The 12,825-nt window shown below is 43.7% G+C and overlaps 1 protein-coding gene across 3 annotated transcripts in view; it reads left to right on the top strand.

Annotated features, from left to right (window-relative positions):
• The first annotated feature begins 1,561 nt into the window (after window positions 1-1,561).
• Window positions 1,562-12,825, top strand: part of wipf1b (WAS/WASL interacting protein family, member 1b) — a 55,344-nt gene continuing 44,080 nt past the window's right edge. For 2 of the 3 annotated variants that reach the window (XR_009654492.1, XM_060918727.1), the window contains exon 1: window positions 1,562-1,818. The gene's annotated coding sequence lies outside the window, so the exon portion shown is untranslated. Of the gene's footprint in view, window positions 1,819-6,351; window positions 6,431-12,825 lie in introns of those variants that run through there. The other variant, XM_060918728.1, reaches the window with a different exon arrangement.

Consider the following 12,825-nt stretch of genomic DNA (forward strand, 5'->3'; position numbering starts at 1 on the left):
AACCAAAAAATCCCACCCCCAAGCTGGAGCCTATCCCAGCTGACTATGGGCAAGAGGTGGGGTACACCCCGGACAAGTCGCCAAGTCATCGCAGGGCTGATACATAGACACAGACAACCATTCACACTCACGGTCAATTTAGAGCCACTAATTAGCCTAACCTGCATGTCTTTGGACTGTAGGGGAAACCGGAGCACCCGGAGGAAACCCACGCGGACATGGCAAGAACATGCAAACTCCACACTGTGGGGCGGCATGGTGGTGCAGTGGTTAGCACAGTTGCCTCACAGCAAGAAGGTTCTGGGTTCGAACCCAGCGGCCAGCGAGGGCCTTTCTGTGTGGAGTTTGCATGTTCTCCCCGTGTCTGCGTGGGTTTCCTCCGGGTGCTCCGGTTTCCCCCACAGTCCAAAGACATGCAGTTAGGTTAACATGGGGTCTGGGTTCACTGCTTCAGATGGGTTAAATGCAGAGGATGAATTTCACTGTGCTTGAAGTGTGCATGTGACAAATAAAGGTTTCTTCTTCACACAGAAAGGCCCTCGTCAGCCGCTGGGCTCGAACCCAGAACCTTCTTGCTGTGAAGTCCATACAAGGTTATAGAAACCCTAATGCGGCTAGTTTAAAAAAAAATGTTAGAAAAATTACAGTGGGGGTGGTGTAGTGGTTAGCGCTGTCGCCTCACAGCAAGAAGGTCCGGGTTTGAGCTGGGTTCTGTGCGGAGTTTGCATGTTCTCCCCATGGGTTTCCTCCGGGTGCTCCGGTTTCCCCCACAGTCCAAAGACATGCAGGTTAGGTTAACTGGTGACTCTAAATTGAGCGTAGGTGTGAATGTGAGTGTGAATGGTTGTCTGTGTCTATGTGTCAGCCCTGTGATGACCTGGCGACTTGTCCAGGGTGTACCCCGCCTTTCGCCCGTAGTCAGCTGGGATAGGCTCCAGCTTGCCTGCGACCCTGTAGAACAGGATAAAGCGGCTACACTCTAAAAAATAAAGGTGCTTCAGTGGTTCTTCAAATCTCTGGATGGTTCCATGGAGAGTCAAAACTCTGTGATGAACCATTACATTATGCAAAAGGTTCTTCACATTGGAAATGGTTCTTCAGAGCCTGGCATTCTCTTACCATTTGCTGGTCAATGCACATAGGCTATGTTTACACAAATCTGTCTTCACTGCTCAAACAAATGGTTTAAATGGTTCTTTAAAGAACTGTTGCATGAACGGTTCTTTGAAGCCCTGAAAAAAGGTTCTTCTATGGCATCGCCCTGAAGAACTGGTACTGGCCCCATTATTTTTTAGAGTGTAGAGATAATGAGATGAGATGAGATGAGAATTCATAGTAACTTTACTGACATATTGAAGCCTGTAAATTTCAGTGAACTTAATCTCTGTCTCTCTGACAGATGTTGCAGCTCCACATCTGGAATCCCAGAGTCCCAGATTAAAGACGTTTTTGTCGGCGGAAAAAAAAAAAACCTCTCGGAAAACTGAACACGTCAGTAAGTCTGGATAAACCCCCACAACAACAGAGAGAGAGAGAGAGAGCTTCCGCTTTCTTGTGAGGCGTGCTGCGACCCTGAGAGGGTTTGAGAGCTGACTCAGGCTCTGGGGCGGAAACTGTGCGGGTGTTTGTTTGCGTGCACGCGCGTCCGTGTTTGCGGGAAGGCGTGGCTCCCGCAGCTCTTCGTCCAGATGTCAAACCAGCCGCAAATGGACTGGAGCACGTTTTTGTGAGGATTATTTTTTCTCTCTGTTTCGAAGAAGAAGAAGAAGAAGGGATTAACAAAATCCGGGTGGGATTTAAAAGGAAAAAAAAATATTGGTGAGTGCAAGAAATCTTTTCAAACGCAACTTTCTAACCCTGTAGACCGGATGTGAACATGGAAATAAAACATTACACGAATAATCCTGGCAGGCTGAGGTGTTATTTTGTAGTGTTTTATTTCCCAAAACCCCCTGAACCCGGATTAGTGCCAACTTTATCATTCCCCTGTTCACTTCCTGAGCACTTTATTATTATTATTATTATTATTATTATTATTATTATTATAGTCCCTTAATCCCTGTTTAATCTGAAACAAATCCAAGCCCAGTGCTGTTTTTAGTGTTCTTGTGACTTTACAATAATCTCATTATCCTGGAAGCAGAGACACGTTGTTGTTTTCACAGCCGCTAGATGCCTTGGCTGGGGTCCCTCTGTACCGCGCATGCGCACTCGAACCGAACTCTCATTTCTTATTCATTTTGTTTTGCTGTTGGTCTGATTTCCAGTGATTTAATATTTAGAGCACATATTTTCTAACATTTGTTTAGCCGTGGGCAATGAGGTTATGTGACTGTGTGAACAAAGTAGTAGTGTGTTTAGAAAGAGAGCTGGGGGGAGAGAGAGACAGAAACTGAAAGAGAGATGGTATAGATGGAGAGGTGCAAAGAGTGAGACAGAAAAAGAGACAGTCAGTGACCAGGACAAAAAAGAAGGATAGAGAGAAAGCGAAACACAGAAGGAGAGAAACGAACAGATAGTGATACAGATACACAGTGAAGAGAGAGAGATGGTGGCACAGATACATGATGAGACAGGGAGACGCAAAGAGAGAGAGCGAGAGAGAGTGAGAAACAGAAAGATGGAGAGATGCTAAGAGTGAGAGAGACAAAAAGAAGGGTAGAGAGAAACAGAGATGATGACACCGATACACGATGAAAGAGACAGGGAGACGCAAAGAGAGAGAGACCAACAGAGAGCGAGAAACAGAAAGAGACAGTCAAAGATGGAGAGATGCTAAGAGTGAGATGGACACAAAAAGGTGGCTAGAGAGAAAGCAAAATGCAGACAGAGAGAGAGAGAGAGATGGTGACACAGATACATGATGAAAGAGACAGAGAGACGCAAAGAGAGAGAGACCGACAGAGAGCGAGAAACAAAGAGACACAGTCAAAGATGGAGAGATGCTAAGAGTGAGAGAGAGAGACACAAAAAGAAGGGTAGAGAGAAACAGAGATGATGACACAGATACAAGATGAGAGAGACAGGGAGACGCAAAGAGAGAGAGACCAACAGAGAGCAAGAAACAGAAAGACAGTCAAAGATGGAGAGATGCTAAGAGTGAGAGAGAGAGAGAGAGACACACAAAAAGAAGGGGAGAGAGAAACAGAGATGATGACACAGATACACGATGAGAGAGACCAACAGAGAGCGAGAAACAGAAAGAGACAGTCAAAGATGGAGAGATGCTAAGAGTGAGATGGACACAAAAAGGTGGCTAGAGAGAAAGCAAAATGCAGAGAGAGAGAGAGAGATGGTGACACAGATACATGATGAAAGAGACAGAGAGACGCAAAGAGAGAGAGACCGACAGAGAGCGAGAAACAGAAAGAGACACAGTCAAAGATGGAGAGATACTAAGAGTGAGAGAGAGAGACACAAAAAGAAGGGTAGAGAGAAACAGAGATGACACAGATACACGATGAGGGAGACGCAAAGAGAGAGAGACCAACAGAGAGCAAGAAACAGAAAGACAGTCAAAGATGGAGAGATGCTAAGAGTGAGATGGACACAAAAAGGCGGCTAGAGAGAAAGCAAAATGCAGAGAGAAAGAGAGAGAGAGAGATGGTGACACAGATACATGATGAAAGAGACAGAGAGATGCAAAGAGAGAGAGACCAACAGAGGGCGAGAAACAGAAAGAGACACAGTCAAAGATAGAGAGATGCTAAGAGTGAGATGGACACAAAAAGAAGGCTAGAGAGAGAGAGAAACAGAGATGGTGATACAGATACACAGTGAGAGAGAAAGGGAGATACATGGCCAAAGAGAGACACAAACAGATAAATAGATAGACTGAGAGAGAGAGAGACACATACACACTGAAAGAGACAGGGAGATGAAGAGAGAAAGAGACGGCCAGACAGAGAGCTACATGGTCAAAGAGAGACAGATACAACCAGATAGATGGACACAGAGAGAGAGAGAGAGACCCCGATATGGTCAACGAGAGAGAGACAAACCGAAAGAGAGACACATACACACTGAAATAGACAGGGAGATGAAGACAGACAGAGAGCTACATGGTCAAAGAGAAACAGATACAATCCGATAGATGGACAGAGAGAGAGAAGAGAAGGAGAGACACCAATTTATTTGTGGTCATGCTGTTCTTGTACAGAAATGTATCAGGATGCATATTAAACTCTTAACTTGGACCTGTCTTAAAATGCCTGCTGTATTTACCCTGGGGGCAGATAGAATAATCACACGGGGCATTTACTGATGCATGCTACACGGTTCATTAGAGCTTGAGGTCCGATGGCCGTAAATCAATCTCTGATGCTGACGAGCTCTATATACACTCTGTGGCTTTGGTTATGAGAAACCTACACACTTCAGGCCAGCGTGAAATCAGTGGGTGTTTGGGGTGTGAGTGCGTGTATTAAAGCCGCTGTTGGTATGATGTATGCCATTTGAGGAAATTGTGGTTCTATGAGCAATAAACACCTACATAAAAATGCACACAAACACTTCCCGTTCTTCCACTGATTATATTGTTCACTGAAGCAAATCTGTAGATCTCATGGAAGTCATTATGATAAATTATCTACAACCAATGTGTCAATGCTGATACTGGTAATGAACAAACAATAAAGCACTTCATGTATAATCTAAGGTTATAAAGAACAATTGATTGCATGTGTGCCCTTTTCATGGCCACTATATAAATCTGGGAAACATAAACATAGCGAAATAAAAATATAAAATCTTCCATGACCTCCCTGATTTGATTGATTGATTGAACTCATTTTAGGATGGCTATTGGGAGTCTACTTATATGTGGTCTGAAAAAAAAAATGGGATCGATGTATGATTAGTCTATGGAGCACTTGCATGTGACGTCACAGCTGATCCAGATTGTGACAGACGCCATCTTGTCGGTCAAACGCCATATTCCGCCTTCTACTTCTACTTCTGGTTCTACTTCTGCTTTTACTTCTACCTTTTCTTCTGGAAAACCCTACTATATACAATTCTACTACAACGGCTGCGGCTACAAGCTCTCCCTACCTGTGCACGTTTTTTATGTTTTTTGTGTGTATTTTTGCGTGTTGTTCGTCTGTACCGGACTTCAATATCCACTACAACCGTATGGACTTACTGGACATTGGTTTCCAGCAGAAAATGACGGTTTGTAGCGATTTCCATCGCATGCACAACATTCCGGACGAGAAAAAAAAAACATTCCGGACGAGATAGCGAGACCAGCGGGGTCTCCGTGGATTGTCATCGGAAGCAAAGCGAAGGAGGCAGCGCCGGGAGCGGAAGCAAAAGCGAGGCTGCAGGCAGAGCCGGCCTGTTGACTAAGCTCAGAAAACAGCCACTCAAACCTCCACTGCTAAGCCTCTACCTCTCCAATGCCAGATCCATGTAAACAAGACGGACGATTTGGAATTACAGCTGGAATTACCTTATTCTATTCTATAATCGGCTGGTCAGTGCATCTAGTATCAGTACTAGTAATACTTAAGTGACTTACCCATCCAGTGAGGATTCTTGTTTACAAGATGCCACGTCTGAGTCGCTGACAAATCCTGAATTTCTGTAAAGATAACTGTCCAGAGATTTATAAGCACGCAGTGCTTCACCACTGAACAGCGAGGGAAAGTTAATGAGGTAATTATACACGTCCGGGTATTCCGCTGGCAGTTCAAAATCCGGTCGTGAAAACTCCGTCCGGTAAGCCATAAGGGTCACTAATCTGTAGATCGTTTATTTTAGACATATATCTAGTTATCTGTTCATTAGAAAAATGAGCCGTGTAGTCCGTCGGTTGAAATTGATCCATTCTGTACACGAGTGCAGCAGTATTCAGCGGTGTTTTTGACCGACAAGATGGTGGTTGTGTACTTTCCGGTCACGTGACTGCAAGATCTCTATAGGGATGCTAATTTATGATCATGCCAGTAAAAGCAGCTGCTGAGGAATTTAAGACTGAGGTGTGGTAATATCTCGGCTGACTGTTGTAATTGGGATGACATGAAATTGGTTTTGTAGATGATTGTACAATAGAGTTCTTCCTCTTCTTTTTTTCACCCAGAAACCAAGGCGAAGAAGGGGTGGGGTGCACAAACCTTTGCATTCAGCTGTGTTTTACTTTTAAGAAGTTGAGCCGTGATTGCTTAATTTCAGCACCTGATTTTAATCATTAATTCCTAGAAATGCTGTGTATAAGCGTGATGCTTGTAGACTTCAAGGTTTAAAACGAGTCTGCATGACTCAAGCGCACTATCTGATTCGACACCAGCAGAGGAAGTATAACCATTTTTGTAGAGGAAGTGGAAAGAAATGTGAACGAAAGAAAGACAGAGAGTCATCCGTTCCTATTTCCTGGCTGGTGTGTGCCGACAATGCGCTACCTGGTGTTTTGAATGTTCCTCCAGTTGAAGTATGTTACATAGACCGCCAGTAATTTCTGCTCTTTTGAATGGTGTGTGTGTGTGTGTGTGTGTGTGAGGTTAAGATTACACCACACTTTGTGGGTGGCACTACTTCTGCTGTTATTAGACACCTAACAATGTGCTGAAGTTTGTTGGACTGTGGGGCGTGGTGTTGTGGGCCTTGACAGTAGAGGGATCATGTGAGAGAGAGAGAGAGAGAGAGAGACAGACAAGATAGCTGTACATTCTTGTCTTGTATATCAGATAGAAGTAGAAAGACGGAGACATTCTGTGTGTGGGTGGGGGGGGGGATTTACAGAGACAAACCAAGAGAGACGGTGCCACAGAAAGACACAAAGGGAGACACGTGCAGAAAGAAAGGGAGACACAGACAGAGATTAAGGAGAGGCAGACACTGAGAGGTAGAGACACTGCAAGAAAAAAAACTTGGAGAAATAAAGAGAAAGTGAGAGAGACGAGAGAGAGAGATGTGCACACGTGCGCACACACCATATATAATCACACACACATGGAGAGACAGAGACAAAGAGTGTGTGTGATGGAAAGATACACAGAGAAAGAAAGAGAGAAAGAATGACACAGATGGTACAGGAGAGACAGATAGACACATGTATAGAGAGAGGGATACAAGAGAGACAGGGACACTCGGGGGGGGACTCAGAAACTGAGAAAGAGAGGAATACAAGATGGAGACAGAGGGACATGGGGAAGAGAGAGACAGAGGGACATGGGGAGAGAGAGAGAGAGAGATACACACAGGATGGAGACAAAGAGAAAGAAAGAGAGACAGAAGGACACTTGGGGGGACTCAGAAACGGAGAAAGAGAGGGATGCAAGATGGAGACAAAGAGAGAGAGAGAGACAGGGACAGAGAGAGAGAGACAGAGGGACACTCGGGGGACTCAGAAACGGAGAAAGAGAGGGATACAAGATGGAGACAAAGAGAGACAGAGGGACTGGGGGAAGGAGAGAGAGATACAAGATGGAGACAAAGAGAGAGATGGACACGGGGAGAGAGAAAGGAAAAAAGAGAGACAGAGGGACACTCGGGGGGACTCAAACGGAGAAAGAGAGGGATACAAGATGGGGAGAGGGAGAGAGAGAGAGACAGACACAGAGAGAGAAAGAAAGAGAAACACTCGGGGGGGACTCAGAAATGGAGAAAGAGAGGGATACAAGATGGAGACAGAGAGAGACAGGGACACAGAGAGAGGGAGAGAGAGACTCAGAAATGGAGAAAGAGAGGGATACAAGCTGGAGACAGAGGGACACTCGGAGAGAGACACATTGAGGGTGAGACGGAGACAAATGTAGCAAGACAGTGTGACAAAGATTCAAAGAGAGACAGTGATGACACGCAGACAGAGACAGATCGACACATGCATTGAGAGAGATACAGAGAGAGCCAATCTGAGAGAGAGAGGGACATAGAGGGAGACGGGTGGAATAAGATGGATTGACGGTGATGTTACAGGGACAGCATGGTGTTTATATCCGTATGTTTCTCTGTTAGGCGTTTTCTCTCACATGGTTCCTCAGTTTAACTGTAACGTGATCCGATGAAATAATACAATGATGAAGCGCCACTATTTAATAAAATTCCCAGAAGCTGGCATGGTCAACGTTCTGAGCTCATGCTGTAAGCAGGAACCTCGTCCACCCAGATCATGTGCACTTTGTGAGCGCAGACCACACCTTCAGTCAATAGTGCTGTGGAGAGTGATTAAGGGATGGTACGAGTGGAAGAGCCGGGCTGTGAATGCGAAAGGACGTGAGGGATGAGGAACTCGTTGGAAGGGGTGGAGTTTAACCTCCTAAATCTGAGTTATTTCATAACGCCATTGTGTGTAAATGAGGAAATCTTTACATGGTGATCAGAAATGTTCATCATCATACAGGATGAGTTCACGACACTGAAGTTTCTGTCAAACCGCTTTTCGAGCTCATTTTCGTTTGAACAAGTGAATTGAGTTTTACGAGGTTCGCCACTCGTTCTGTAAATGTTGTGCAAGGACTGAACACTGTTCCTGGTTTCACATTACATCATATTGATTTCTTAAGTAAGATCTTCACTTTAAAGGGGAATGAGAGCGATGTGTTTCATAACAGGAGACAGTTCTGACGAATTAATGGTTGCGTGATGTGTATTACCTCATCGAGTCCTGAGTTCATCCACTTTAAACACTCTGTAGTTTAAACATCGTCTCAACACCTAATAGCGCTGTCCACGGAACACGGCCGCTTTAACCATTTTTGCGTTTTTGTATGCATCTGTAACTGTGACGAAATATTCGGTCTGAAATATTAGAAGGAAAATGCGCCAGTATAAACAGAAGGCTGTGTTACGTGTGTAATATATAAAACAGTCAGGTTTAAATAAATAAACTCACACAGGGTTAGTTGTTCTATTTTTTTTCCTTCATTGCTATATACAAGGCTTAATTATTAAAGCTTCAGGTATATTATTGTTTGTTCAAGCTGTGCTACAGGGAATCGCTTGAAGGCTTTGCTTCCTGTACAAACCTTAAAACCTCTCTCTCTCTCTCTCTCTCTCTCTCCCCTGAGAGCCCACTGAAGACATTCTGCCTGAACGTTCATCCGCTGTAGCTCCGTTATCGCTAGCTGTTTCCTTGTATGATATTTTCTGAGGTTCTCCATCGCAAGCCCGTTCAAAACATGTTTTACTTAAATTTCTCGATCACTTTTTTTTAAAAAATACATCCAGTAGCGACGGAAGTAGTGTGTTCATGATGTACAGTGGGGCAAAAAAGTATTTAATCAGCCACCAATTGTGCAAGTTCTCCCACTTAAAAAGATGAGAGAGGCCTGTAATTTTCATCATAGGTACACTTCAACTATGAGAGACAGAATGAGAAAAAAAATCCAGAAAATCACATTGTCTGATTTTTAAAGAATTTATTTGCAAATTATGGTGGAAAATAAGTATTTGGTCAATAACAAAAGTTCATCTCAATACTTTGTTATATACCCTTTGTTGGCAATGACAGAGGTCAAACGTTTTCTGTAAGTCTTCACAAGGTTTTCACACACTGTTGCTGGTATTTTGGCCCATTCCTCCATGCAGATCTCCTCTAGAGCAGTGATGTTTTGGGGCTGTCGCTGGGCAACACGGACTTTCAACTCCCTCCAAAGATTTTCTATAGGGTTGAGATCTGGAGACTGGCTAGGCCACTCCAGGACCTTGAAATGCTTCTTATAAAGCCACTCCTTTGTTGCCCGGGCGGTGTGTTTGGGATCATTGTCATGCTGAAAGACCCAGCCATGTTTCATCTTCAGTGCCCTTGCTGATGGAAGGAGGTTTTCACTCAAAATCTCACGATACATGGCTCCATTCATTCTTTCCTTTACACGGATCAGTCGTCCTGGTCCCTTTGCAGAAAAACAGCCCCAAAGCATGATGTTTCCACCCCCATGCTTCACAGTAGGTACGGTGTTCTTTGGATGCAACTCGGCATTCTTTCTCCTCCAAACACGACAAGTTGAGTTTTTACCAAAAAGTTCTATTTTGGTTTCATCTGACCATATGACATTCTCCCAATCCTCTTCTGGATCATCCAAATGCTCTCTAGCAAACTTCAGACGGGCCTGGACATGTACTGGCTTAAGCAGGGGGACACATCTGGCACTGCAGGATTTGAGTCCCTGGCGGCGTAGTGTGTTACTGATGGTAGCCTTTGTTACTTTGGTCCCAGCTCTCTGCAGGTCATTCACTAGGTCCCCCCGTGTGGTTCTGGGATTTTTGCTCACCGTTCTTGTGATCATTTTGACCCCACGGGGTGAGATCTTGCGTGGAGCCCCAGATCGAGGGAGATTATCAGTGGTCTTGTATGTCTTCCATTTTCTAATAATTGCTCCCACAGTTGATTTCTTCACACCAAGCTGCTTACCTATTGCAGATTCAGTCTTCCCAGCCTGGTGCAGGTCTACAATTTTGTTTCTGGTGTCCTTTGACAGCTCTTTGGTCTTGGCCATAGTGGAGTTTGGAGTGTGACTGTTTGAGGTTGTGGACAGGTGTCTTTTTATACTGATAACGAGTTCAAACAGGTGCCATTAATACAGGTAACGAGTGGAGGACAGAGGAGCCTCTTAAAGAAGTTGTTACAGGTCTGTGAGAGCCAGAAATCTTGCTTGTTTGTAGGCGACCAAATACTTTTTACCGAGGAATTTACCAATTAATTCATTAAAAATCCTACAATGTGATTTCCTGGATTCTTTCCCCCCATTCTGTCTCTCATAGTTGAAGTGTACCTATGATGAAAATTACAGGCCTCTCTCATCTTTTTAAGTGGGAGAACTTGCACAATTGGTGGCTGACTAAATACTTTTTTGCCCCACTGTATGAATCATGGCTAGAGCAACAGTTTCATGTGTACTACCAACACCTCGAATCTTTAATGCAAGGTGATTTGGTTTGACCTCAGTGGTTATAAGTGGCCCTTGTGAGCGTTTGTGTTTCTAGCAGAATTGAGCTCTGTTGCAAAAATTTCAACGAGTCCTTGTTACAGAACCAAAAATCCAAGGGGTGGAGCTGGATGTAATCCAAGACCTCCTAAAAGCCTAACCCCAAACCCACCTGACGCTGTACAACACATTAAGCACACTCTATCCAGTGGACTTTTAGCTCAGCTCTATTCATCTCCGTTGAGGTAGGAGGTACAGGAGGAGGTCCAAGTCCACCCCATGGACTTTTTTGTTCAGTAGCGAGACATGTAAAAGAATGAAAACCGGTGGAGTGAAACCTGAACAGGTGGACGAGAATATGATGAACTGAGAAACCACGACACTATAACAACCCTATTCACTATACGTGCTCACTAGACGGGGTATATGCAGTGATTTTGACACATGAAAATTTGCTTCGGACATTTTGCAGCTAATTTCAGACACTCGACCTCCTACCACCGTTCCTCAGTAAAGAGCAGAAAATTCTGCAAATTCATCCTTTTTTCAACACAATTTGGTCTTTAAATCAACAAAGCTTGACGCCAGATACTACATACATTATATACTAACAATCTCTCAACTTTTGACGAGAGATCAGTGCTTAAAAAGTACTTACGCAAATTGCACAGCATAGAATTGTCTTCATAGACTAGCCATAAATTCTCTTTACAATTTTGTTCGCTTCCCTTGTTGAAAAATTTCCCGACCGACTGCTGTTTTGACTTTGCCGCCTGTTTTTCAGCCATAGCGTTACGCAAAAATGAGACACTAAAGGCAAAAATCATGAGGAAATCCAAGATGGCACCTGTATAATCCTAACACGCGTTCCTATTGGCTTTCCTTGGTGGATCGTTGAGCTCGGCAGAAATTCAAGATGGTGCCCGCTTTATAATGTGCCCTCCTATTGTCTTTTTATTTGACCAATTGGAGGTATTGACAGAACTGTGAAGAATACATCTAAGATGGCGGCCACTGTGGGTTTTTTTTTTTTAAGCGTGAAAGCTACAGTTTTCATACGCATTTTAATCGGCCTCTAGGTAAAGCTTACCCTTCAATAACGTAAATTATTATCCATACAGGACACTTTTTCGATGGAATAAAAACACATGTTCCGTTCCCTTCTAGCAGGTTTCATTCATTTGGTTCGATAGCATGCAATATTGTTAGCATATCGCTCATCCTACAGTACGTGTATTACATCACTCTATCCAATGGAGAATGAGCTGTGAATATGGTTTACGATATCGCATGGTTGTCAAGACAACATGACGTGACACGTCGGAGCTGATGCGAATATCCAATGAGAGAGTTTTCTGTTGCGCATGCGCAGAAGCATTTCTTTGTTCACCAGATGCATTGAACACCCGAAAGGCTACCAAAAGTTTTCATGAGATATTCTTCATGCATATTTACAAGAGAAAAACACACCAACGTACATCGAAAAACTGGAAAGGAGACATGTCGGAGATGTTAAACTTCTGCGCTAATGGGCGACTGGGACAAATTGTAAACAAACATGGCCGCCGGGTTCGCTTTGTTAAAAGCGGAAGATTTTGAGAGAATTTTGAAAGAGAAAGATGCATTGAACACCGGGAATGTGTATGTATAATAATAATATTGGCTGGCTTTTTTTCGTGGTTTATCAGATGTATTCCGTTCAGCTACTCGCCTTCGACTCGTTCACTATCATGCTAGCTGAATGAAATATATCTGATAGACCACTCAATGCCAGCCAATATTATTTAAATAACAAGGCACACAATTTGTAGTATTTCTTTTATCATTTCGGAAATTTGTCGTAATTAAGGTGATTTCCCCCCGGACAAATCTAAATCGTCTCGGATTATGTCCAAGGATCGATGTAAATCTGAATCGCTGTATATAATGCCATAATGGTATTACATAATTCCTGATAAAA

The sequence above is a fragment of the Neoarius graeffei genome, chromosome 4 (genome assembly GCF_027579695.1).
Source record: "Neoarius graeffei isolate fNeoGra1 chromosome 4, fNeoGra1.pri, whole genome shotgun sequence".
Taxonomy (NCBI): Eukaryota; Metazoa; Chordata; class Actinopteri; order Siluriformes; family Ariidae; genus Neoarius; species Neoarius graeffei.